We start from the raw sequence: 24,704 nt of genomic DNA on the forward strand, positions 1-24,704 counted from the left end.
TTCCACTTCACAATTTTGTGCCACTTTGTGTTGGTCTATCACATAAAATCCCAATAAAATACATTTAGGTATTTTGGTTGTAACATGACAAAAATGTGGAAGATTTCAAGGGGTGTGAATACTTTTTCAAGGCACTGTAAATGCAGCAAAGTGATCTATAATATAATCTATAATGATTAATCAGATTTCAGTTAACGGCTGCAATGTTTTCTTTGCATTTTTACCCATTGCACATCTTTGTTGCTCTTTTTAATGTGTTGCTAAATGACCCTGCGACAGATACACTTCACAACGCATCACATGCCTAAAGCATAAAGCAGGAATAACAGAACATGTTGACACTCGGAGGAGCGATGTAAGGACAATAATCCCCAGCTGAAGCCAATATATCAGGCATGCGTGCATTCCTCAAAAAATGTGGCCATACAGGTTTGGGAGCTCGGCGCGTTCTTTTGTTTAATAATGGAAAGGCACCGCCAAGCGCACAATGCCGATCCATAACGTTCTATAGATCCGCCGGCCACACAGGAGGAGACCTGCTATCTATTAACAAAGGAGCCGAGTACTCTGACACTGCGTCTCGGATGACATTCACTTATTTATAAACAGCGGCTTGAGCTGACGCGCGGACTGCGATTACCTTTTATTATTACGGTTTTACTGCATCCCTGCGCTTAAAGCAAACCTGTACCGAAAGAAATATGCAGCTATCCTAGTTGTCCTAATGCTGGTCGGAGGACTTCCTCGCTTAGTGATTTGGAATTCAGCATTACAGCATTCATTTTTTGCGCTGCAGTAAGTGGGGTAATTTTTCTTCACTGGATAAACGCATGTAGGCCACATAGACAACAATTGTGCCCCATTCATACCACAATGCTGGTGTATGGTTGCCACCTGTCCGGGATTCACCCGGACAGTCCAGGTTTTGAATCATGTGTCCGGGTTTCAGGCGGACTGAAATCCGGACAAGTTATTCAGACCGGGCTGTGGCTCCCCAAGTAACCAAGATAGTCACACACAAATCTGTTGCGGTCAGGGAGCCGCGAGCGGCTGTCTGGGGGCAGGTTCGGCATCACTGGGGAGCAGGGTGAGGATGTCAGCAAAAAAAATTTGGCCACACCCACTGTTCGATGCGGCACTATAAGCGCAGCTAAAGTGTGCGGGAAGGGAGAAGGAGAAGGTGGCAACCCTATGCCGGTGTGATGTGTGGTGCAGCATGTTTGCAATTTTCTGTAGCGCACTGGATGCTGAAACGCGTCACCGAACTGCAGCACAATGCACCACGCTGCTGCCTGGCAACATGAAGGAAGTGTCACTATTTGAAAACTTCAAATAAAGTTACAAAATGGAAGCAGTGCAACGCGCTCAAATGTGCATCACACGGCTCTGCCGGAGTTCATTCTGCAGTTGCCCGAACAGTAAAACGCTGCATTTTAGCGCGCGGGCTCATATGAACATAGCCTAAAATGTGCATTTTACTGCTATGCACAATAACAGGCAAACTGTGGTGTCTTTTAACCACTTCAGCCCCGGAAGATTTGGCTGCTGAATGACCGGGCCATTTTTTGCGATTTGACACTGCGTCGCTCTAACTGACAATTGCGACGTTGCACCCAAACAAAATTGAAGTCCTTTTTTTCCCACCAATAGAGCTTTCTTTTTAAAAGCAACTTTTTCCTCAGTTTAGGCCGATATGTATTCTTCTACATATTTTTGGTAAAAAAAATCGCAATAAGCGTATATTGATTGGTTTGCGTAAAAGTTATAGCGTCTACAAAATAGGGGATAGATTTATAGCATTTTTATTATGATTTTTTTTTACTAGTAATGTCAGCGATCTGCGATTTTTATTGGGACTGCAACATTATGGAGGACACATCGGACACTTTTTACACATTTTTGGGACCATTTATACAGCGATCAGTGCTATAAAAATGCACTGATTACTGTAAAAATGTCACTGGCAGGGAAGGGGTTAACACTAGGGGGCGATCAAGGGGTTAACTGTGTTCCCTGCTACATGTTTCTAACTGAAGGGGGAGGGGACTGACTAGAGGAAGTGACGGATCGTGGTTCCTAGTTAATAGGAACTCACGATCTGTCACTGCTCTCAGAACAGAACAGGGATTTGTATGTTTACACACACACTTCCCTGTTCTGCCTCTCGTGCTCGCGATCACTCGTGGCCGGTGGTCATCGCGACTGTTGGCCACGAGCATTGGCACCTCCGCTGTGCAGCAGCGCGTGCGCGCGCCTGCTATCCCAATCCCGCAAGCCGACGTATAGCTACGACGGTTCGTGGGATCGTGCCGACCTGCCGCAGTAAAATGACAGCGGGTGATTGACAAGCGGTTAATTTTGATTTATTTTAACACATTTGAATTCTGCATGCCATATTTTGTGATTGTGTTAACTAAAGGGTCAGGTCTGTTCTTTAAGGCCTTTTCACTCTAATGGCCAGGGGGTGACAGTAAGAACAGGCAGCTGAGCTGTGGTTTTACTCCAACCCCTGCCCCCTACCACACTGAAATTCTAACATTACAGCCTGATAGGGCTGTACAAAAGCATGCAGCCAATTAAACTTGCAGAATTTGACGGGGTGGCACGCCTAAAGCTCAAACAAGTTCTTTTTAAAGCGTTCCATAGAAATGCATGAAAACGCTTGACTCAAGTGTTTCAGGCTGCATTCACACATGGGCGTTTTGAATCGCGGGCAGAATCGGCCTGCCATTTCAAAACGCCCAGGTGCGATTGATAAATCGCACAATGCACATTTCAGATGCCATTTATTTGAATGGCACCTAAAAATGCGGTGCGGTTCTGCCAATGATTGTCACGCGATAAATCGCGGCAAACTGCATCATCTGAAACATGCCGCCAAAGAAGAAGCTCCTGAACGATTTATTGCGCAAAAATTGCAGCAGGACCGCACCGCGTTTTTAGGTGCCATTCAAATGAAACCTGCATCCAATTCGCATAAGTGTGTGAACCCAGCCTGAAATGAGTGTGTGCGATTTGTCATTCGCAGCTGGGTGTTTTGAAATTGCGGCAATTCTGCCCACGATTCAAAACGCCCATGTGCGAATGCAGCCTTAGTGCATTTTGTCATGCGCTTTTGAAAGTTTCTCCTGCTCAAATGCAATAATGAATTAAAAATAAATAATAAAACAAATAAATAACCCTTAACCCTAATATTAACCCCTAACCTAAAAAAATTAAAAAATAATAAGTAAATAAATATTAAATAAATTAACCCCTAAGCTTTAACCATCCGGGCCAATTCTGGCACTTCTCTTCTACGTGTAAAAATCATAATTTTTATTGGTAGAAAATGACTCAGAAACCCCAAATATTATATATGTTTTTTTTTACCAGAGACAATAGGGAATAAAATGGTGGTCATTGCATCTTTTTATGTCATGTATTTGCGTAGCAATTTTTCAAATGCGTTTTTTTTTTTGGAAAAAAAATGTTTAATGAATTTAAAAAAAAAAAAAAACTTAAAGCCGCCCAAAAAAAAAAAAAAAAAAAAATTAAAAGCCAGCAGCAGCTACACATACTGCAGCTGCTGGCTTTTAATAATAGGGCACCTTACCTGTCCTGGAGTCCCGCGATGTCGGCACCGCAGCTGATGTTTCCATCAGCTGCCGGGTGCTGCCGCCTCCATTGCGGGTAAGGGAACCTGGCAATGTAGCCTTACAGCTTCACGCCGGGAACCCTACTGCGCATGCGTGAGGCCCAGCTCCTCTCTCCTACTGGCTCGGCGAAAGGGGGAGGAGGGAACCCTGCGGTGATGTCACGTGCTGCGGCCGAACTCCCAGAAGTGGGAACAGGATACCTGGTAAAAACAGGTATCCTGTCCCCCCTCTCCCCCGAAAGGTGCCAATTGTGGCACCGGAGGGGGAGAGGAGACAAATGAGTGGAAGTTCCACTTTTGGGTGGAACTCCGCTTTAAGTAACTTTTAAGCCCAATTATTTTGTATAATGTGAATGATGATGTTACGCGAATAAATATATACCTAACCTATCACGTATGAAAATTGCGCACACTCGTGGAATGGTGCCAAACTTCTACATAGGCAACGCTTTTACATTTTTTATATGTTACATGCTTAGAGTTTCAAAGGAGGTCTTGATATAGAATAAGACCCCACATCTCTCCTCCAGGCTGTAAAGCCTAACATTAAAAAAAAAAACAAAAAAAAAACAGGACAATCTTGGCTTTACAGTCAAGTTTATGGCAGTATGTACAATTGCCAGGCCGGGCTTGACGTCATAACGTCGCGCCTGGGCCTCCGAGAGTCATAGAGATGACCAGGGACCATCTGTTCCCCGGAAATCTATATGGTCAACTTCTGGCGCCGGTGGATTCCTTCTCCGGCTCGCAGATCGAGTAGAAGCACCAGAGGGCGGTGGAAGTGGGGGGGGGAAATGTCCCCTCCCACCGCGCCTGTAAAAACAATCAAGCGGCTGAACTGCCACTATAATAGTTCTTACCGTGCAGGGAGTCGCTGGTTAAAGAGAACAATACCGGGTTGATGCCTGTAGGTGCAGGCATCAACCCAGTATAACCACTGAAACGGGAGGACGTCCATGTACGCCCTCCCAGCGGGAAGTGGTTAAACCCTAACGATAAGGTTTTCTCGATAGGAATTGGTTCCGTCGGAAATATTTAGAACATGTTTCATTTCTAGGTCCGTTAGAATTTTGGAAAAAAAAAGTCAGATGAAGCCTACACATGATCGGAATAGACGATGAAAAGCTTCCGTCTGACTTTTTCTGTCGGACATTCCGCTTGTGTGTACGCGGCTTAAGGCTCCTGTTCCAGCTGAAGAAAAACAGCCTCAAAGCATGATGATGCCACCACCATGCTTCACGGTGGGTATGGTGTACTTTTGGTGAAGTGCAGTGTTGTTTTTGCGCCAAACATATCTTTTGAAATTATGGCCAAAAAGTTCAACCCTAGTTTCAGCAGACCATAAGGTATTATTCTCATGAGGCGGATCCGCTGCCTCAGAGTCCGCCAGCTCAGCGGGAGATCTCTCCGTTGATCTCCGCTGAGCCGGCGGATGACAGGTCCCTCTCTGTTCACTGAGTGGGGAGGGGCTTGTCGAGCGCCGCTAGTTACTACAGAGAGATCGGACAAAAATGGACAGCATGTCCATTTTCATCAGATCTCACCCAATCCGATCCGCCAGGGACGGATGCGAACGTAGGGGCATCCGTCTGATTTTAGAGGATCAGACCGAGTCGGATGTCAGCGGACATGTCACCGCATAGAATAGCATGGAGCGCCCGTTCAGATCCGCCAACAAAACTGACAGGGGGACCTGAACGGTCCGACAGTGTGAAAGGGGCCTAACACATTTTCCCACATGCTCTTGGGAGACTTCAGATGTGTTTTTGCAAAATTTAGCCAGGCTTGGATGTTTTTCTTGGTAAGAAAAGACTTCCGTCTTGCCACTCTACCCGATAGCCCAGACATATGAAGAATACGGGAGATTGTCACAAGTACCACACAATCAGTACTTGCCAGATATTCCTGCAGCTCCTTTAATGTTGCTGTAGGCCTCTTGGAAGCTTCCCTGACCAGTTTTCTTCTCGCCTTTTCATCAATTTTGGAGGGACGTCCAGTTCTTGGTAATGTCACCGTTGTGCCATATTTTCTCCACTTGATGATGACTGTCTTAACTGTGTTCCATGGTATATCTAATGCCTTGGAAATTCATATCTTTTGGAATTATGGCCAAAAAGTTCAACCCTAGTTTCATCAGACCATAACATATTTTCCCACATGCTTTTGGAAGGACCTCAGATGTGTTTTTGCCAAACTTAGCTGGGCTTGGATGTTTTTCTTGGTAAGAAAAGGCTTCCGTCTTGCCACTCTACCCCATAGCCAAGACATATGAAGAATACGGGAGATTGTTGTCACATGTACCACACAATCAGTACTTGCCAGATATTCCTGCAGCTCCTTTAATGTTGCTGTAGGCCTCTTGGAAGCCTCCCTGACCAGTTTTCTTCTCATCTCTCGTCTTTTCATCAATTTTGGAGGGACGTCCAGTTCTTGGTAATGTCACTGTTGTGCCATATTTTCTCCACTTGATGATGACTGTCTTCACTGTGTTCCATGGTATATCTAATGCCTTGGAAATTCATATCTTTTGGAATTATGGCCAAAAAGTTCAACACTAGTTTCATCAGACCATAACACATTTTCCCACATGCTTTTGGGAGGACCTCAGATGTGTTTTTGCCAAACTTGGCTGGGCTTGGATGTTTTTTTTGGTAAGAAAAGGCTTCCGTCTTGCCACTCTACCCCATAGCCCAGACATATGAAGAATACGGGAGATTGTTGTCACATGTACCACACAATCAGTACTTGCCAGATATTCCTGCAGCTCCTTTAATGAAGCCTCCCTGATCAGTTTTCTTCTCATCTCTCGTCTTTTCATCAATTTTGGAGGGACGTCCAGTTCTTGGTAATGTCACCGTTGTGCCATATTTTCTCCACTCTTCACTGTGTTCCATGGTAGATCTTAAGCCTGGGAAATTCTTTTGTACCCTTCTCCTGACTGATACCTTTTAACAAGGAGATCCCTCTGATGCTTTGGAAGCTCTCTGCGGACCATGGCTTTTGCTGTAGGATGTGACTTAGGCAGGCCATACTTGGGTCAAATTTCGAAAGAATTTTCTTTCAAAAATCTTATCTAAGAATTTTCGATTGTATTTCGCACCATTAGTGGGCTGCAGCAACAGCCAATTTTCATGTGGCCATTAAATTTGAGTAATCGGACATGTTGGAAATTTTTTGAAAAACAAAAGATTTTCTAATCAATGATGGGAGAATCGTGCGAGAAATGTAATCAAAAAAGAAATGCGCATGTGCAAGAAAAGAAAATTCCCGGAAAGAAAAGAAGATTCTCGGCCACGAAAATTATTTTCTGTAGCAACATGAGGTGAAATTGAAGGCTTGGTTGGCCAAATTTCGAAATCAATGGTGGCATCATCGGATCACAAAACGCACAAATTTTCTGATTTTCAAAAGAAAATTCTTTCGAAATTTGACCCATGTATGGCCAGCCTAAGAAAATGTCAGGAAAGACCTACTAGAACAGCTGAACTTTATTTGGGGTACTTTAAATGATGGCCGGTGTGTACTGACTCCTATTTAATATGAGTTTGAATGTGATTGCTAATGGCCCGTACACATGAAAATCGGACAACAGATCGTCCGTTTTTTTTTTTTTTTATTGCATGCTAGTCGCATATACAAAATGGAGAGGTTACTAAAGTTATGAAAATTCTCCTACGACAGAATAAAAAATCGTAAGTGATCTTATGCGTTGTAGTGTATTTCTATTGTATTTTCGGACGACAACTGTACTGATTAAACCAAATAGTACAAACATGTTTGCGTTTGTCCGCTTGGATAATATCGGATGAACTGTCCTGATCGGCTCTCGAAAGCTCTGTACTAACGATCCGATTATCGTACGATCGCTTCGAAAATGTTATTTACGTCTGATTTTTTGCATCGCATGTACAGGCCAATAGTTCTGAACGCTGCTACATCCCCAGTTATAAGAGGGGTGTGCACACTTATGCAACCACTATATTTTATTTTTTATTTTTACCCCCCCCCCCTAAAAGATTTCAGTTTGTAGTTCAACTGAGTTGGACAGTTTATAAGTCACATTAAAGGTGAAAAAAGTTCTGAAATGATTAATCTATACTCGCTTTTTCACAGCACAAGAACCTGACATTTTAACAGGGGTGTGTAAACTTTTTCTATCCATTGTATGCTGATTTCAGAGGTGTAAGAAACAAAAAAATAAAAATAAGCCAGGCGCCTTTTGGCCTCCCGGGCGTAGTACAGCGCCCACCTGTACGAGGGCTGTATTTACTTGCATGGGGATGTACAGGTGCTCCATGCGTTCCCATGCAGGCAGGTCCATTGCTGTCAATTATGAAGCAGCGGCTGCACGGACACGGCTGCTGCTCCTGATTTGATAAGTGCGGGTGCATGACTTCCAAATGTGCGTTTGGGGCCATCCATTTGGATGTTGGATTGGGAGCAGAAGCTGTGTCCGTGCAGCCTCTGCATCCCAACTGACATGAATGGGACTGCCTGCATAGGAATGCACGGAAACGGCCGAGCACGGGGGGTGTACGCTGTACGGCGCCTGTGTGAACGAGGCCAATCAAAGCTGCGTTTTTTTTTTTTTACGCCTGTGTGCATATAGCCTAAGGATGGAAGATACAAAAACACAGATCCTAGATTTGAATCGCCCCCATCGACAACCCCCCCCCCCCCCAGTGTTCAGTCGCTTGCGCAATTGGGTCGTTTTCCGATGTGTACCGCCACGATTTCTCCCCTCCTTATTGGGTTTAGTGAATAAGAACCACTATAGAGAGTATACGTTTATTTATTACTTTTTTAAACTTTTATAGTTAGAGAGTATATATTTATTATAGCAGATCTCCCCCCACATCACATGGGGGAGAAGGATGGGGGGTCTGCAGGCAGGACACATGGAAAGGAATCTATTGCAGTGTATATGGAGGAGTCTTCTGTATGATCTGCAGATGTGATCCGCACAATATATACTATCTATATACTGTACTATATACACTCTCCTCCTCCTCTCCCAGGATCGCGATCTCAGGCAGTGTGGTCCGCCCGGGATGCCGTAGTCAGTGTAGGGCAGTTCCGTCTCCCCCCCGCCCCCCCAGAGCAGCGGCGCTGTGGCCCCTCCCCCGTGTCTTCTGCCCCCACCGATGTCCGGTCAGCCCGGAGCCAGGTGAGTCCCCACCGGGGCCCGATTAACTCCCTGCCTGCCGGACGGAGCTCCTAGGCCGCTCTCTGGCAGGGGAAGGGTTAAGAGGCCGGACGCCAAGTGACGTCATGGTGCCCAGTGTTCTGATGATTATTACCCCGAGCCCCCTGCACCCCTCTACTACCCCTACCTGTACCCTGACATGTGCATGTACCCCAACACCCTGTACACAGGCTTGTGTTCTTCCACACCACTCCCTGCCTGCACCCCAACACCCTGCCTGCACCCCAACACCCTGCCTGCACCCCTATCACCCCAACACCCTGTCTGCACCCCTATCACCCCAACACCCTGCCTGCACCCCAACACCCTGCCTGGACCCCTATCACCCCAACACCCTGCCTGCACCCCAACACCCTGCCTGCACCCCAACACCCTGCCTGCACCCCTATCACCCCAACACCCTGCCTGCACCCCTATCACCCCAACACCCTGCCTGCACCCCAACACCCTGCCTGCACCCCTATCACCCCAACACCCTGCCTGCACCCCTATCACCCCAACACCCTGCCTGCACCCTAACACCCTGCCTGCACCCCTATCACCCCAACACCCTGCCTGCACCCCTATCACCCCAACACCCTGCCTGCACCCCAACACCCTGCCTGCACCCCTATCACCCCAACACCCTGCCTGCACCCCAACACCCTGCCTGCACCCCTATCACCCCAACACCCTGCCTGCACCCCAACACCCTGCCTGCACCCCTATCACCCCAACACCCTGCCTGCACCCCAACACCCTGCCTGCACCCCTATCACCCCAACACCCTGTCTGCACCCCAACACCCTGCCTGCACCCCTATCACCCCAACACCCTGCCTGCACCCAACACCCTGCCTGCACCCCTATCACCCCAACACCCTGCCTGCACCCCTATCACCCCAACACCCTGCCTGCACCCCTATCACCCCAACACCCTGCCTGCACCCCAACACCCTGCCTGCACCCCAACACCCTGCCTGCACACCTATCACCCCAACACCCTGCCTGCACCCCGACTCCCTCCGTCATCCTGCTTGCATCCCTAACCCCCTCCGCCATCCTGCCTTCACCCCGACCACCTCCGTTATCCTGCCTGCTTGCATCCCTAACCCCCTCCATCATTCTGCCTGCACCCTGACCACCTCCGTTATCCTGCCTGCACCCCGACCACCTTCATTATCCTGCCTGTTTGCACCCCAAACCCCCTCCGTCATTCTGCCTGCACCCCGACCCCTCTCCGTTATCCTGCCTGCACCCCAACCGCCTCCCTTATCCTGCCTGCTTGCATCCCAAACCCCCACCATCATCCTGCCTGCACCCTGACCACCTCCGTTATCCTGCTTGCACCCCAACCAGCTCCATCCTGCCTGTCCATACTACAATCACTGTCATCCTGCTTGCACCCATACCACTTCCTTCATCCCGTCTACACCGTACTACCTACATCATCCTGCCTGCCCCCCTTTCCACTTCCATCATCCTGACTGTCTGCCCATATAACACTTCTGTCCCCCTGGTAATGTACTCTGCATTCTGTTCCCCTCCCATTCCCGTCAGTCCTTCACACCTTACCTGCATCCCTGTCACCTTTTATCACCCCTGTACCCCATCCACCCCCCACCCCTTACTACCCCTTCACCCTCTGCACCCACCCCTTACTACCCCTTCACCCTCTGCACCCACCCCTTACTACCCCTTCACCCACCCCTTACTACCCCTTCACCCTCTGCACCCACCCCTTACTACCCCTTCACCCTCTGCACCCACCCCTTACTACCCCTTCACCCTCTGCACCCACCCCTTACTACCCCTTCACCCTCTGCACCCACCCCCTACTACCCCTTCACCCTCTGCACCCACCCCTTACTAACCCTTCACCCTCTGCACCCACCCCTTACTAACCCTTCACCCTCTGCACCCACCACTTACTAACCCTTCACCCTCTGCACCCACCCCTTACTACCCCTTCACCCTCTTCACCCACCCCTTACTACCCCTTCACCCTCTGCACCCACCCCTTACTACCCCTTCACCCTCTGCACCCACCCCTTACTAACCCTTCACCCTCTGCACCCACCCCTTACTACCCCTTCACCCTCTGCACCCACCCCTTACTACCCCTTCACCCTCTGCACCCACCCCTTACTACCCCTTCACCCTCTGCACCCACCCCTTACTACCCCTTCACCCTCTGCACCCACCCCTTACTACCCCTTCACCCTCTGCACCCACCCCTTACTACCCCTTCACCCTCTGCACCCACCCCTTACTACCCCTTCACCCTCTGCACCCACCCCTTACTACCCCTTCACCCTCTGCACCCACCCCTTACTAACCCTTCACCCTCTGCACCCACCCCTTACTAACCCTTCACCCTCTGCACCCACCCCTTACTAACCCTTCACCCTCTGCACCCACCCCTTACTACCCCTTCACCCTCTTCACCCACCCCTTACTACCCCTTCACCCTCTGCACCCACCCCTTACTAACCCTTCACTTTCTGCACCCACCCCTTACTAACCCTTCACCCTCTGCACCCACCCCTTACTAACCCTTCACCCTCTGCGGGCCCAAGGAGTGTATGTGTATATACAGGTGCATCTTATACAATTAGAATAGCATCAAAAACTACATTTATTTCAGTATTTCAATTCAAGAAGTAAAACTCATATATTTTATATAGACAGGTTACACACAGAGCGATATATTTCAAGCATTTCTTTCTTTTTAATTTTGATGATTATGGCTTACAGGTAGTGAAAACTCAAATTTCAGTATCTCAGAAAATTAAATTATTCCATAAGACCAATACAAAAAAAAAGGATTTTTATTACAGAAATGTTTTTTTTTACTGAAAAGTATGTCCATGTACAGTATAGTATACACTCAATACTTGGTCGGGGCTTCTTTTGCATGAATTACTGCATCAATGCGGCGTGGCATGGAGGGGATCAGCCTGTGGCACTGCTGAGGTGTTATGGAAGCCCAGGTTGCTTTGATAGCGGCCTTCAGCTCATCTGCATTGGTGGGTTTGGTGTCTCTCATCTTCCTCTTCACCAGCCTTTCTCAACCTTTTCAACACAGAGGAACCCTTGAAATAACTTTACAGTCTCAGGGAACCCCTGCTAAAAATGACTATATCTAAAACACATGATACATTAGTGTGATGGTCAGTAGGTAGAGTGCTCCTCACACTTGTGGCCATTGTGAAAAATTACCCCCATACAGATAGTGAAAAAGATCAATGGTGTCAGTGGGAACTTATCTGAGGAACAGAAATTGCTCATTCCTCCAGAAACCTCTGGAGGAACTCTAGGGTTCCATGGAATCCTGGTTGAGAAACCCTGCTCTTGACAATACCCCACAGATTCTCTATGGGGTTTAGGTCAGGCGAGTTTGCTGGCCGATCAAGCACAGTGATATTATAATCATTAAACCAGGTATTGGTACTTTTGGCAGTGTGGGCAGGTGCCAAGTCCTGCTGGAAAATGAAATCAGCATCTCCATAAAGCTGATCAGCAGAGGGAACCATTAAGTGCTCTAGAATTTCCTGGTAGAGGGCTGTGCTGACTTTGGACTTGATAAAACACAGTGGACCAACACCAGCAGATGACATGGCTCCACAAATCATCACTGACTGAGGAAAATCTTTCATTTCATTTGGAAATCAAGGTCCCAGGGTCTGGAAGAAGAGTGGAGAGGAACAGAATCCAAGTTGCATGAGGTCCAGTGTGAAGTTGCCATAGTCAGTGATGATTTGGGGAGCCATGTCATCTGCTGGGGTTGGTCCACTGTGTTTTATCAAGTCCAAAGAGCTTCTCGCTCTTATATATACAGTGGGTATAGAAAAGAATTCCCCCCTTTAAAATAATCACATTTTGATGCTTTGCAGACTGAAATAAAGACAGACACAGTTTTTGTTTTATCCAGCTGTATTTACTCAGCACAACTGATAACATCCAAGTGTAAGATATAACCCCAACATGTCAGAAAACCACCTTTTGCTTTAATTCCAGCCTTTAGTCCATTGGGATTTGTCTCTACTATCTTTGCTCATCTAGACTTTTCAGTATTTTCCCATTCTTCTTTGCAGAACTACTCAAGTTTGGTTAAATTTGTTGATGGCCATTTGTGGACTGCAGTCTTCAAAATACTCCACATATTTGCAATGAGGTTTAAGTCTGGGCTCTGACTAGGCCATGCATGGACATTCACCTCTTTCTCCTTCAACCACTGTGTGGTCATTCGTGCTGTGTGCTTTGGGTCATTGTCATGTTGGAAGGTAAACCTTCTTCCCATTGACAACTTTCTGGCAGAGGGCAGTGAATTTTCCTCAAGAATTTGACGGTATTTTGCCCCATCCATTTTTCCTTCTATCCTGACAAGTGCTCCAATCCCTGCTGCAGAGAAACATCCCCATAACAGGAACATACCACCTCCATGCTTTACTGTAGGAATGGGGTCATTTGGCTGTCCACCAGACATATCGTTTGGTGTTGAGGTCAAATAATACAATTTTCGTCTCATCTGACCATAACACCTTTTTCTATGTGGTCTCAGAGTCCTCAAGGTGCGTTTTAGCAAAGCTCAGTGGTGACTTCATGTGGCCTTTCTTGAGGATACAAGCCACATTTGTGGAGAATTTGTGATATTGTTGTCACATGCACACAATGACCAGCCTTTGCCATAAATTCCTGCAACCACTTTAGAATTGCTGTAGGCCTCTTGGTTATAGTTAGTTGACATCTCATCCCTTTAAACCCAAACACATATGAATAATACAGGTTCTGAGGCTAATTAAATGCAGATAAGGCACCAAGTGAGTTTAATTACAACCTTAATCAGCTACAGAACCTGTGTAATTATTATGTGTTCGGGTTTAAAGGGATGAGGTGGCAACCATACTCTTGGTAGCCTCTGACCAGTTTCCTCCTGGCTCTTTCATCCAGTTGGGAGTCGCGTCCTGTTCCAGGGAGGGCCTGCGTTGTACCAAATGCCTCTCACTTCTTAATAATAGACTTCACTGTATTTCTAGGCCAGGGATCTTCAAACTACGGTCCTCCAGCTGTTGCAAAACTACACATCCTATGAGGCATTGCAAAACTCTGCCATTCACAGACATGACTAGGCATGATGGGAATTGTAGTTCCTGAACAACTGGAGGGCCATAGTTTGAAGACCCATGTTCTAGGCATTGATAAAGTCTATGTATCCATCTCCTGACTTGTGCCTGTTCACAACTTGATTCCGGTGACAGTGCCTTTGCCATCCATAGTTGATTTTGTGCTTCAGCTGCACTATCAGGGACTGAAATGCTCCAGGAAAGCTCTTTTCATGCTGAGCTAATCAAAATGACCACAGCTGATCACTGTTGGAAGTTGAATGGCTTTGTGTGCCATTGAGAAGGTGATTAAAAAGGGGGGTAATCCTTTTTCCAACTTAGTTATTCTGTTCTTGATCTTTTTTTTTTCTCTCTGACATGTTGGTGTTATATCTTTCACTTGGATGTTACACTAAGTAAATATAGCTGGATAAAACAAAAATGGTGTCTGTCTTCATTTCAGGCTGCAAAGCAACAAAATGTGATTATTTTAAAAGGGGGGGGGGGGGATTCTTTTCTATACCCACTGTATACCCCACTGACTTGTAAGGCTCCATGCACACTGAAGCTCATAAACTGACGTTTTTGGGAGTTTGGGCGTTTTTGTTAAGAGCCCATAAACTCCCATCTATGTACATTTTTGGATGTTTATGGGCTGTTTTCTGAACGCCGTAAAATCGCGTTCAGGAGTAGTTTTTTCTGAACACAAAAAACGCCAAATGCTGATAAACGTCGATAAACTCTCAAAAACGTGGCTCACCAGCGTTTTTTTACATTTTTGATCCATTGAAAAAAAAAAAATTAAAAACGCTAAAAAACGCCAATGCAGAAAAACATTAAAAAACGTTGAAAGGCTCACTGCAAAGCTACTGGCGTTTTTTATAACATTATTTTAACGTCCAGTGCGCATGGAGCCTAAGAGGCCATTGTAAGAAGATAATCAATGTTATTCACGTTACCTGTCAGTGATCATAAAGTTATGGCTGATCAGTGTATTAAAAAGAAAAGGAAAAAAAAAAAACGATTTACACTTTGCGCAAAGTATGTATAAACCTAAACACTAAGGACCAGTTCGCACCACATGCAATCCAGTGAATATTTTTTTCTGCATCAAAAACGCATGGAAAGTAGGTTATATGGTTTCCAATGGCATAGTCCACACCAGTGCGATCAGTTCCAGGGCGTTCCAGTTCCAGAAAAAAGAAAGTAGAACATGCTGCATTTTTCTGCACTGGACTGCAGAAGCAAAAGCATGTGGAAACGCACCGGAATGCGCTAAAAACGTGCATGCAGAAGCGCATCCAGAACGGATCTGGAGTGCGTTTTTGTGGTGTGATCTGGCCCTAAAACATAATGTAATCTTCAAAAGTTAATGTAATATATATATATATATATATATATTTAATTCTGCAACTTTTATGAACCCCTTTCTGTGGGAGCCGGCCCTTTAATAGATCATTACACTGGAGGTGTTACACGGGGGTTCCTGATCATGCCATTAGCATGTAATTGACTTCCACCCTGACCACATGATCATCCTATCAGCTCTCAATCATTGCTAGTAGAGCTGCACAATTAATCGTTAAGAATCGTTATCGCTATTTTTTTTTTCCCCCCTTGCGATCTTGACAAAGTATTTCCCGATTCTTTCTATGCAGAGAATTCTCTCTGCTCTGCTGAAGCCGACAGCTGTCAAAAGAAAGAGAAAAAAAAGTCTGCCAAGAATCACAACATTCTTTAGCAGTGGAACTTAAGTATAAACATTGTAACCATTTGTCCTTTAGATCAAAGGAATACACTTTGGTGTGTAAATGAGGGAAGTTTAACCACTTAAACACTAAACCTTTTTCTGACATTTGTTGGTTTCAAGTTAAAGTGGAATTCCACCCAAAAATGGAACTTCCGCTTTTCGGAATCCTTCCCCCCTCTCTGGTGTCACATTTGGCACCTTTCAGGAGGGAGGGGGGAGCAGATACCTGTATAATCCAGGTATTTGCTCCCACTTCCGGGCATAGATAGCCGCAGTATCTGCAGATAATTACGCCAGACAGCAGGGACCAGTGGGATCGCGCAGCACGACTCGCTCATGCGCAGTAGGGAACTAGGCTGTGAAGCCGCAAGGCTTCACTTCCTGATTCCCTTACCGATGATGGCGGCGCCTCCACCCGAGAGCCGAGGGACAGATCGGCTTCAGGTGCCGACATCGTGGGCGCCCTGGGACAGGTTAAGTGTCCTTATTTTAAAGGTCAGCAGCTGCAGTATTTGTAGCTGCTGACTTTAAAAAAAAAAATTTGGTGGAACTCCGTTTTAAAATCATTTTTTTTTGCTAGAAAATTACTTAGAACCCCCAAACATAATATATATTTTTTTAGTAGAGACCCTAGAGAATAAAATGGTGGTTGTTTCACTGTTTTATGTCACACTGTATTTGCGCAGAGGTCATTCAAATGCAATTTTTTGGGAAAAATTACACTTTAATGAATTTTAAAAAAAACGAACCAGTAAAGTTAGCCCAATTTCTTTTGTATAATGTTAAAGATTTTACACCACGAGAATCGTGATCTTTTTATTCTAAGCAAAAAAATGGTGATTCTCAGAATCGTGCAGCTCTAATTCCTAGGTGTCAGTGCGGTCACAGTGCTGGAAAGCATGCAATTGATCGCGCTCCCATCACAACATTGCAACACAGTATAAGGCCCACCGCCATGCTGCTACATAAATGTGCATGGCCGGCAGGAAGGAGTTCAAATAAATAATTTGGTGGATCTGCCATAAATGTCTTTGTCCAGGCACTTCCTGTGAGAGAGTCCCTATTGTGTCCCAGGCTCCCAGTTGTGCTCTGGTGTTGTCACCCTTCCGGTGGAACAGATGGCCATTTAAGCCCTCATTTCAAAGGCATGGTCCACTGTTGTCACCATCAGTAAACCCTTTCTGAGGAATGGTGTGCTGCCATCGCTGGAGTGCATGTAAATGGGAAGTGGTTGCAAGAAGCAAAAGAAAGAGGGATTAACCACTTGTTGTCCAGTCATGTACCTGATCTGTCACTGGACTTTGGGTGGTTATACCAGGATGAGAGCTGCAGGCATCATCTCGTTACTGTTTTTTTTTTTTTTTTTTTTTTTAGAGCCAACATTCAACTCCCTTTATAAAAGCAATCGCATCGGCTAACTAGCTGTTGGATTGCTTTTATAAGCAGTGGAAGGAGAACGTCCCTCCCTCTCCCACCAGGAGTCCCCATAGACCAGCTGGTGCTTTTCGCCGGCTGATCGGAGAGGCGAACAAAGACCGGATCAGCTTTGTTTATCTCTGGGCTGTGGTAACCCCAGAAGCAATGACATCACTTCCTGTTCACCTGGGTGTAAACGGCGCCATTTTCAAAAATCAAAAGCATTTCAACACACCGATCTTGGCGTGATCAAATGCTTTTAAGGGGAGAGGAGGGATCTGGGGTCTCTCCATAAAGAGTACCTGTCACTTCTCTATTGCTGTCACAAAGGATGTTTACATTCCTTGTGACAGCATTAAATAATTAAAAAATGTAAAGCAATAGTGTAAAAAAAAAAAAGAAATCAAAGTGCCACTGTCCCCCTGTGCAAAGGCAAACGCACACGACGATCCTGCACGCACGCACACGGCGATTGTCCCGCACATGTGAGGTATCACAGCGGATGCCAGGTCATAGGCAGTAATTCTAGCGCCAGACCTCCTCTGTAAATCTAAAATGGTAACCTGTAAAGGTTTTCAAATCGGCACCTATGGATAGTAAGATTTACATTGTTTGTCGCCAGTGCACGGGCATGCGCAATTTTAAAGCGTGACATGTTGGGTATCTATATTTACTTGGCGTAACATCATCTTTTATATTTTACCAAAAATTGGGTTATGTGTTGTGTTTTTATGCATTAAAATTCAAAAAAGTATATTATTTCCCAAAAAAATTGCATTTGAAAAACCACTGTGCAAATGTCATGTGACATAAAAAAAAATTGCAAAACCCACCAATTTATTCTCTAGGGCCTCTGTTTTAAAAAAAAAACAAAAACAAAATAATAATGTTTGGGGGTTACTAAAAAATTTTCTTGCACAAAATACTGATTGTTACATGTAAACAAAGAGTGCCAGAAAAGGCCTGGAGCTAAAGTGATTACTGACAGTGATCTCTTACCCTGGGTTCACACTAATAGGATGCGGGAACCAGCGCCATTACAGCGCCCGTTCCCGCGTCACTCCTCTCCCGCAGGCAGTTCACACTGCGTTGTGCGAACCGCTGCGGGTGTCATTAACAAAGTTAATGACACCTCCAGTTTAGTTCACAGATCGCAGTGCGAACTGTGAACTCACACAGGAATTGGATCGCATAGGTGAGAACACCCATGTGATCCGATTCTAGTGCGGGGGAAAAACCAGTCCCTGCACTATTTTCTGTGCGAATCCAATGCGAGTTCAGCCATGCAACTGTTTGGCTAAACTCGCATTGCTCAGAGATCGCATGTGTTTGGCACCTGCAGTGCAGTTGCTACTTGCCAGAGCCAGCAACATGGCACCAACAATCTTTTTAGCTGTTTGTAAGGAGGGCCTTCTGATTACCACTATAAGAGGGGCATTCTTCCTATTGACCATTAATGTAAAGGGGGCATTCTTATAATGACCACCATTGTAGGAGGGACATTCTTCCAACTGGCCGCCAATGTAAGAAGCATTCTTCCAACTGGTTGCCCATGTAAGGAGCATTCTTCTAACTGGCCGCCAATGTAAGGAGCATTCTTCCAACTGGCCGCCAATGTAAGGAGCATTCTTCCAACTGGCCGCCAATGTAAGGAGCATTCTTCCAACTGGCCGCCAATGTAAGGAGCATTCTTCCAACTGGCCCCCAATGTAAGGAGCATTCTTCCAACTGGCCCCCAATGTAAGGAGCATTCTTGTCACTGACCACCAATGTAAGAAGCATTCTTCCAACTGGCCCCCAATGTAAGGAGCATTCTTGTCACTGACCACCAATGTAAGGAGCATTCTTCCAACTGGCCGCCAATGTAAGGAGCATTCTTCCAACTGGCCGCCAATGTAAGGAGCATTCTTCCAACTGGCCGCCAATGTAAGGAGCATTCTTCCAACTGGCCGCCAATGTAAGGAGCATTCTTCCAACTGGCCCCCAATGTAAGGAGCATTCTTGTCACTGACCACCAATGTAAGGAGCATTCTTCCAACTGGCCGCCAATGTAAGGAGCATTCTTCCAACTGGCCGCCAATGTAAGGAGCATTCTTCCAACTGGCCGCCAATGTAAGGAGCATTCTTGTCACTGACCACCAATGTAAGGAGCATTCTTCCAACTGGCCGCCAATGTAAGGAGCATTCTTCCAACTGGCCGCCAATGTAAGGAGCATTCTTCCAACTGGCCGCCAATGTAAGGAGCATTTTTCCAACTGGCCGCCAATGTAAGGAGCATTCTTGTCACTGACCACCAATGTAAGGAGCATTCTTCCAACTGGCCGCCAATGTAAGGAGCATTCTTCCAACTGGCCGCCAATGTAAGGAACATTCTTCCAACTGGCCGCCAATGTAAGGAACATTCTTCCAACTGGCCGCCAATGTAAGGAGCATTCTTCCAACTGGCCGCCAATGTAAGGAGCATTTTTCCAACTGGCCGCCAATGTAAGGAGCATTCTTCCAACTGGCCGCCAATGTAAGGAGCATTCTTCCAACTGGCCGCCAATGTAAGGAGCATTCTTCCCACTGACCACCAACGTAAGGAGCATACTTGTCACTGATTACCAGGGGCATTCTTTCCACTGGCCGCCAATGTAAGGAGCATTCTTCCCACTGGCCGCCAATGTAAGGAGCATTCTTCCCACTGGCCGCCAATGTAAGGAGCATTCTTCCCACTGGCCGCCAATGTAAGGAGCATTCTTCCCACTGGCCGCAAATGTAAAGAGAATTCTTCCAACTGGCCGCCGGTGTAAGGAGCATTCTTGTCACTGACCACCAATGTAAGGGGCATTCTTCCCATTGAACCTTGATGAATTAATTAATGATCTACCCCAGTTCCATTGAGGAAAATGTTGAGAAAGTGTGCTCCAGACCATTCCAACTTTGCAAGAGAGCAGTGTAGGGCAGTGCAATGGGTTTTTACAAAGCATCATATTGTTTTCTTTTCTATTTTTTCTTTTTTTTTTTTTTTTAACTTTTTTCAAATGTCACAAAATAGGCCTAAAAAAGACACAAGTCCGTCTAGTTTGACCAATAGAATTTGTTTTTAAACCAAAGAAACATCCATAGGTGTTGCAGTGCCATGCGTCACGCTGGGTAAATATGCAGACATGCTGTGCACCTCAACACAGTGTTATGCTGGATTTATTTTTTGTTTTTCGAAACAGTCGCTTTAAGCATTTGTCGAGCGACGCTTTTCACGTTCCTATTTTTACCACAATCTATACAAAACACGCATTGTTCTTCCACAACACATTTTCAGGCGGATTTTCTCCATAGCAGCCCCAGTATCTACTTCGCAAACTTCCTGCTTTGCTTTTTTTATTTGTTTTGCTAGCATTAAAACCATTGTTTTCTTACGCTCACGTGACTCGCGTTGCTGCGGCAACCCTAGTCGGGCCTGGGCTTTGGGAGAGAATCCATTTTGACCTGTTGGACCCTTAATATTTCAGCCTGGCCTCAGAAAAAGGGGAAGAAAAAAAAAAGAAAATGTTTTTCCATTAAACAAGAGAAACCTAACAGAGACAGGAAGAGCTCCAGCCTGGGGTCTGGATCTGTCATTGATTAAAGTGGGATGCCGGAGGAAATTTGGGAGCAAAACAGTTAAAGGCTGTGGGATGTGCAATGTGTTATGGTGTGGAAGTGTTATTTTTATATTGAGGCCGTAAATATCCCTCTCCGAGCCTCAGACGTGGGACAAACTGCCGCCGCTCATTTATTTTTGCAGCCCTAATACCATTTGATTTAGGCTTATGTTTTATTTAGATGTTTTGTTTTTTTTTTTTTAACATACCAATGCGCTCCCAGTGTAGCGGCTGTTTGTCTTCTAGGCCACAATAATGCAGCACAAAGGAGGTTGTTTTTTTTTTTTTTTTTTTTTTTTAAGCAGAAATCTCTGGAGCAAGCTAAAAAATTTAAGAGATGGCAAAAAATTTTAAAAATGCTTAATATTTACCCAGAGAAAAGTGAGGGCAGAAAAAAAGACCAAGTGATCCATTGAGTCTGCCCTTTTTTTTATTTTTTATTTTATATATATTTATACTGTATATACAGTATGCCCTTTTTTTTCTTTATTTTTTATTGTATTTTTTTTAAAACATAAATCTGGAGAAAGCTAAAAAATTCAAGAGATGCCTTTGCAAAAAAATTTAAAAAATGCTTATTATTTACCCAGAAAAATAGAAACAGAGAAAATTGAGGGCAGAAAAAAAGACCAAGTGATCCATTGAGTCTTACCTTTTTTTCTTATTTTTATTTTTTTTTCTATTGTATTTTTTTTTTAAATAAATCTGGAGCAAGCTAAAAAAATCAAGAGATGGCTTTGCAAAAAAAAAAAAAATTCAAAATGCTTATTATTTACCCAGATAAATAGAAACGGAGAAAAGTAAGGGCAGAAAAAAAGACCAAGTGATCCATTGAGTCTTACCTTTTTTTCTTATTTTTATTTTTTTTTTCTATTGTATTTTTTTTTAAAATAAATCTGGAGCAAGCTAAAAAAATCAAGAGATGGCTTTGCAAAAAATGTTAAAAATGCTTATTATTTACCCAGAAAAATAGAAACATAGAAAAGTGAGGGCAGAAAAAAAAGACCAAGTGATCCATTGAGTCTGCCCCCTTTTTTTTCTTTCTTTTTTATTTATTTATTTTAAACATAAATCTAAAGCAAGCTAAAGAATTCAAGAGATGGCTTTGCAAAAAAAAAAAAAAAAAAAAAAAGCTTAATATTTACCCAGAAAAATAGAGACAGAGAAAAGTAAGGGTAGAAAAAAAGACCAAGTGATCCATTGAGTCTGCCCTTTTTTTATTTTTTATTATATGTATATTGTATACTGTATATACAGTATAAAGGATGGAAGTGCATGCTGTAGTGAACGCGGTTTGAGAAGGAAAAAAATTGCTGTTTGGGGGAAAGAATGCACACGGTATGTAAAGTGTTAGGGCTCGGTCACACCATACAGCGTGCATTGCTATGCGCATAAAGCATGTGCCATGGTGTGATTGCGCATCTGTACCTTGTTTTAACCACTTCAGCCCCAGAAGGATTTACCCCCTTCCTGACCATTACCCCGCTCCTAAAGCTCCCCTGCCATTGAAATCAATGGGCAGCCCCACAAAGCGCCGCTTTTAACCCCGCTAGCGGGTGTTTAAAAGCACCCCGCTAGGGGCCGAAAAGCGCCGCTAAGATGACACCCCCGCACCTCAGCGCGAAAGTGCCCTTAAAGTGGTTATAAACCTCTGATTGCCACTTTTAACTATAGGTAAGTTTGGAATAGGGCTTACCTATAGGTAGTGGAAATATCCTAAATGTGAGGCGTTTAGGAGATATTTACCTTGTAGTGCGCCGATGATGTCATTGGCGCATGTGATGTGAAGAAACGGCCTCCGTGCCCTTTCTTTACTCGCAAGTTCTGTGACTGACGATTCCCGTGTCGTCACGCGGCTCCGGCCAGTCACAGAGCCGGAGTCCGCAGTCCTGGAAGAAAGAGGGGTGAAGATGGCTGCGGCCACCAGCGGGGGGCGGCGCGGGCTTCGTTTGCAGGTAAGTGGCACATAATGGGCTGGTACGCGATGCATACTAGCCCATTGTGCTTTTACTTTGCAGGGGAACAAAGAGGATGTAAAACCCAGCAGGGTTTACTTCCTCTTTAAGGTTTGACCTCATATTATATGGTTTTGGTAAATCTAAAGAAAAAAAAATCTACAGAAAATTGTACAGTGTGTATTCAGCTTCACACTAACCCTGGCAACCCTGTTATTTTTTTTCTTCATTGTTTTTATTTCTTTTTTTTGTTACACTTTTTTTTTATTTGCTTACATTTCCTCTCCTGCAAGAAGAGGAAGATACAATGTATCTGTCATTTTATTTAGAAGAGGAAGTAAACGCAGGGATGAGCTCACAGTGACTGATCACTGTGATAGCCAATTAGAGGCTATCGTGGCGAACAGGTGACCCGGAACCGACAGTCGCGTGTCCCGATCGTTAGCATGAGACCTGCTGGGAGTGCGCTGTGCGGTGCACTCCCAGCACAAAGGGATACATTCGGCCCCGCGGAAAAAAAGCCCAGTTCTGTGAGGCCGCATTTATGTGTGTGGTCGGTGGGAAGGGGCTGAAGTATAAAAAGGATATCGGGGAACTGGAGAAAGTGCAGAGAAGAGCAACCAAACTGATAAGAGGCATGGAGGAGATCAGCTATGAGGAAAGATTAGAGGAACTGAATTTATTCCCTCTTGAGAAGAGGAGAATAAGGGGGGATATGATCACCATGTACAAATACATAAGGGGTCCATATAGTGAACTTTGTGTTGAGTTATTCACTTTAACCACTTGCTGACCGGCTCACGCCAATATACGTCAGCAAAGTGCAAAACAACGTAACCGTACGTCGCTCCGTCATCCGCAGCTCACGCTCCTGCCGCGGGAGCGTGCCTGTGGGTCCCGCGGACTCGATGTCCACCGGTGGCACGGAGAGGCAGAACGGGGAGATGCCTATGTAAACAAGGCGTTTCCCTGTTCTGCCTAGCAACATGACAGAGATCTACTGCTCCCTGTGATTGGGAGCAGTGATCTCTGTCATATTGTAGTGAGCCCCTCCCCCCTACAGTTAGAAAACATCCAGGGAACACAGTTAACCCCTTGATCGACCCCTAGTGTTTAACCCCTTCCCTGCCAGTGACATTTACACAGTAATCAGTGCATTTTTATAGCACTGATCGCTGTATAAATGCCAGTGGTCCCAAAAATGTGTCAGAAGTGTCCAATCTGTCTGCTGCAATGTCGCAGTCACGATAAAAATCGCAGATCGCCGCCATTACTAATAAAAGAAAATTATTAATAAAAATGCCATAAATCTATCTCCTATTTTGTAGACGCTATAACTTTTGCGCAAACCAATCAATTTACACTTATTGCAATTTTTTTTTTACCAAAAATATGTAGAGGACCACATATTGGCCTAAACCGTGGAAGTAATTTGTATATTTTTGGGGGATATTTATTATAGCAAAAAGTAAAAAATATTGCTTTTTTTTTTTCAAAATTGACGCTCTTTTTTTGTTTATAGCGCAAAAAATAAAAACCGCAGAGGTGATCAAATACCACCAAAAGAAAGCTCTATTTGTGGGAAAAAAAGGACGTCAATTTTGTTTGGGTACAGCGCCGCACGACCGCGCAATTGTAATTTAAAGCGGCGCAGTGCGAATCGCAAAAAAGGGCCCGGTCAGGAAGGGGATAAATCCTTCCGGGGATGAAGCGGTTAAGGTCATCACAGAGGACAAGAGGGCACTCTTTACGTCTGGAGGAAAAGAGATTTAATCTCCAAATACGGAAAGGTTTCTTCACAGTAAGAGCTGTGAAAATGTGGAATAGACTCCCTCCAGAGGTGGTTCTGGCCAGCTCAGTAGATTGCTTTAAGAGAGGCCTGGATACTTTCCTAAATGTACATAATATAACTGGATACTAACATTTATAGGTAAAGTTGATCCAGGGAAAATCTGATTGCCTCTCGGGGGATCAGGAAGGAATTTTTCCCCTGCTGTAGCAAATTGGATCATGCTTTGCTGGGGTTTTCACCTT

At 45.1% G+C, this 24,704-nt stretch overlaps 1 protein-coding gene across 1 annotated transcript in view; it reads left to right on the forward strand.

Moving 5' to 3' along the window:
- The first annotated feature begins 8,739 nt into the window (after positions 1-8,739).
- LOC141110561 (uncharacterized) overlaps positions 8,740-24,704 on the forward strand; it is a 41,278-nt gene continuing 25,313 nt past the window's right edge. Inside the window, exon 1 of the mRNA XM_073601962.1 lies at positions 8,740-8,804. The gene's annotated coding sequence lies outside the window, so the exon portion shown is untranslated. The remainder of the gene's footprint in view (positions 8,805-24,704) is intronic.

The sequence above is a fragment of the Aquarana catesbeiana genome, linkage group LG10 (assembly GCF_042186555.1).
Source record: "Aquarana catesbeiana isolate 2022-GZ linkage group LG10, ASM4218655v1, whole genome shotgun sequence".
Taxonomy (NCBI): Eukaryota; Metazoa; Chordata; class Amphibia; order Anura; family Ranidae; genus Aquarana; species Aquarana catesbeiana.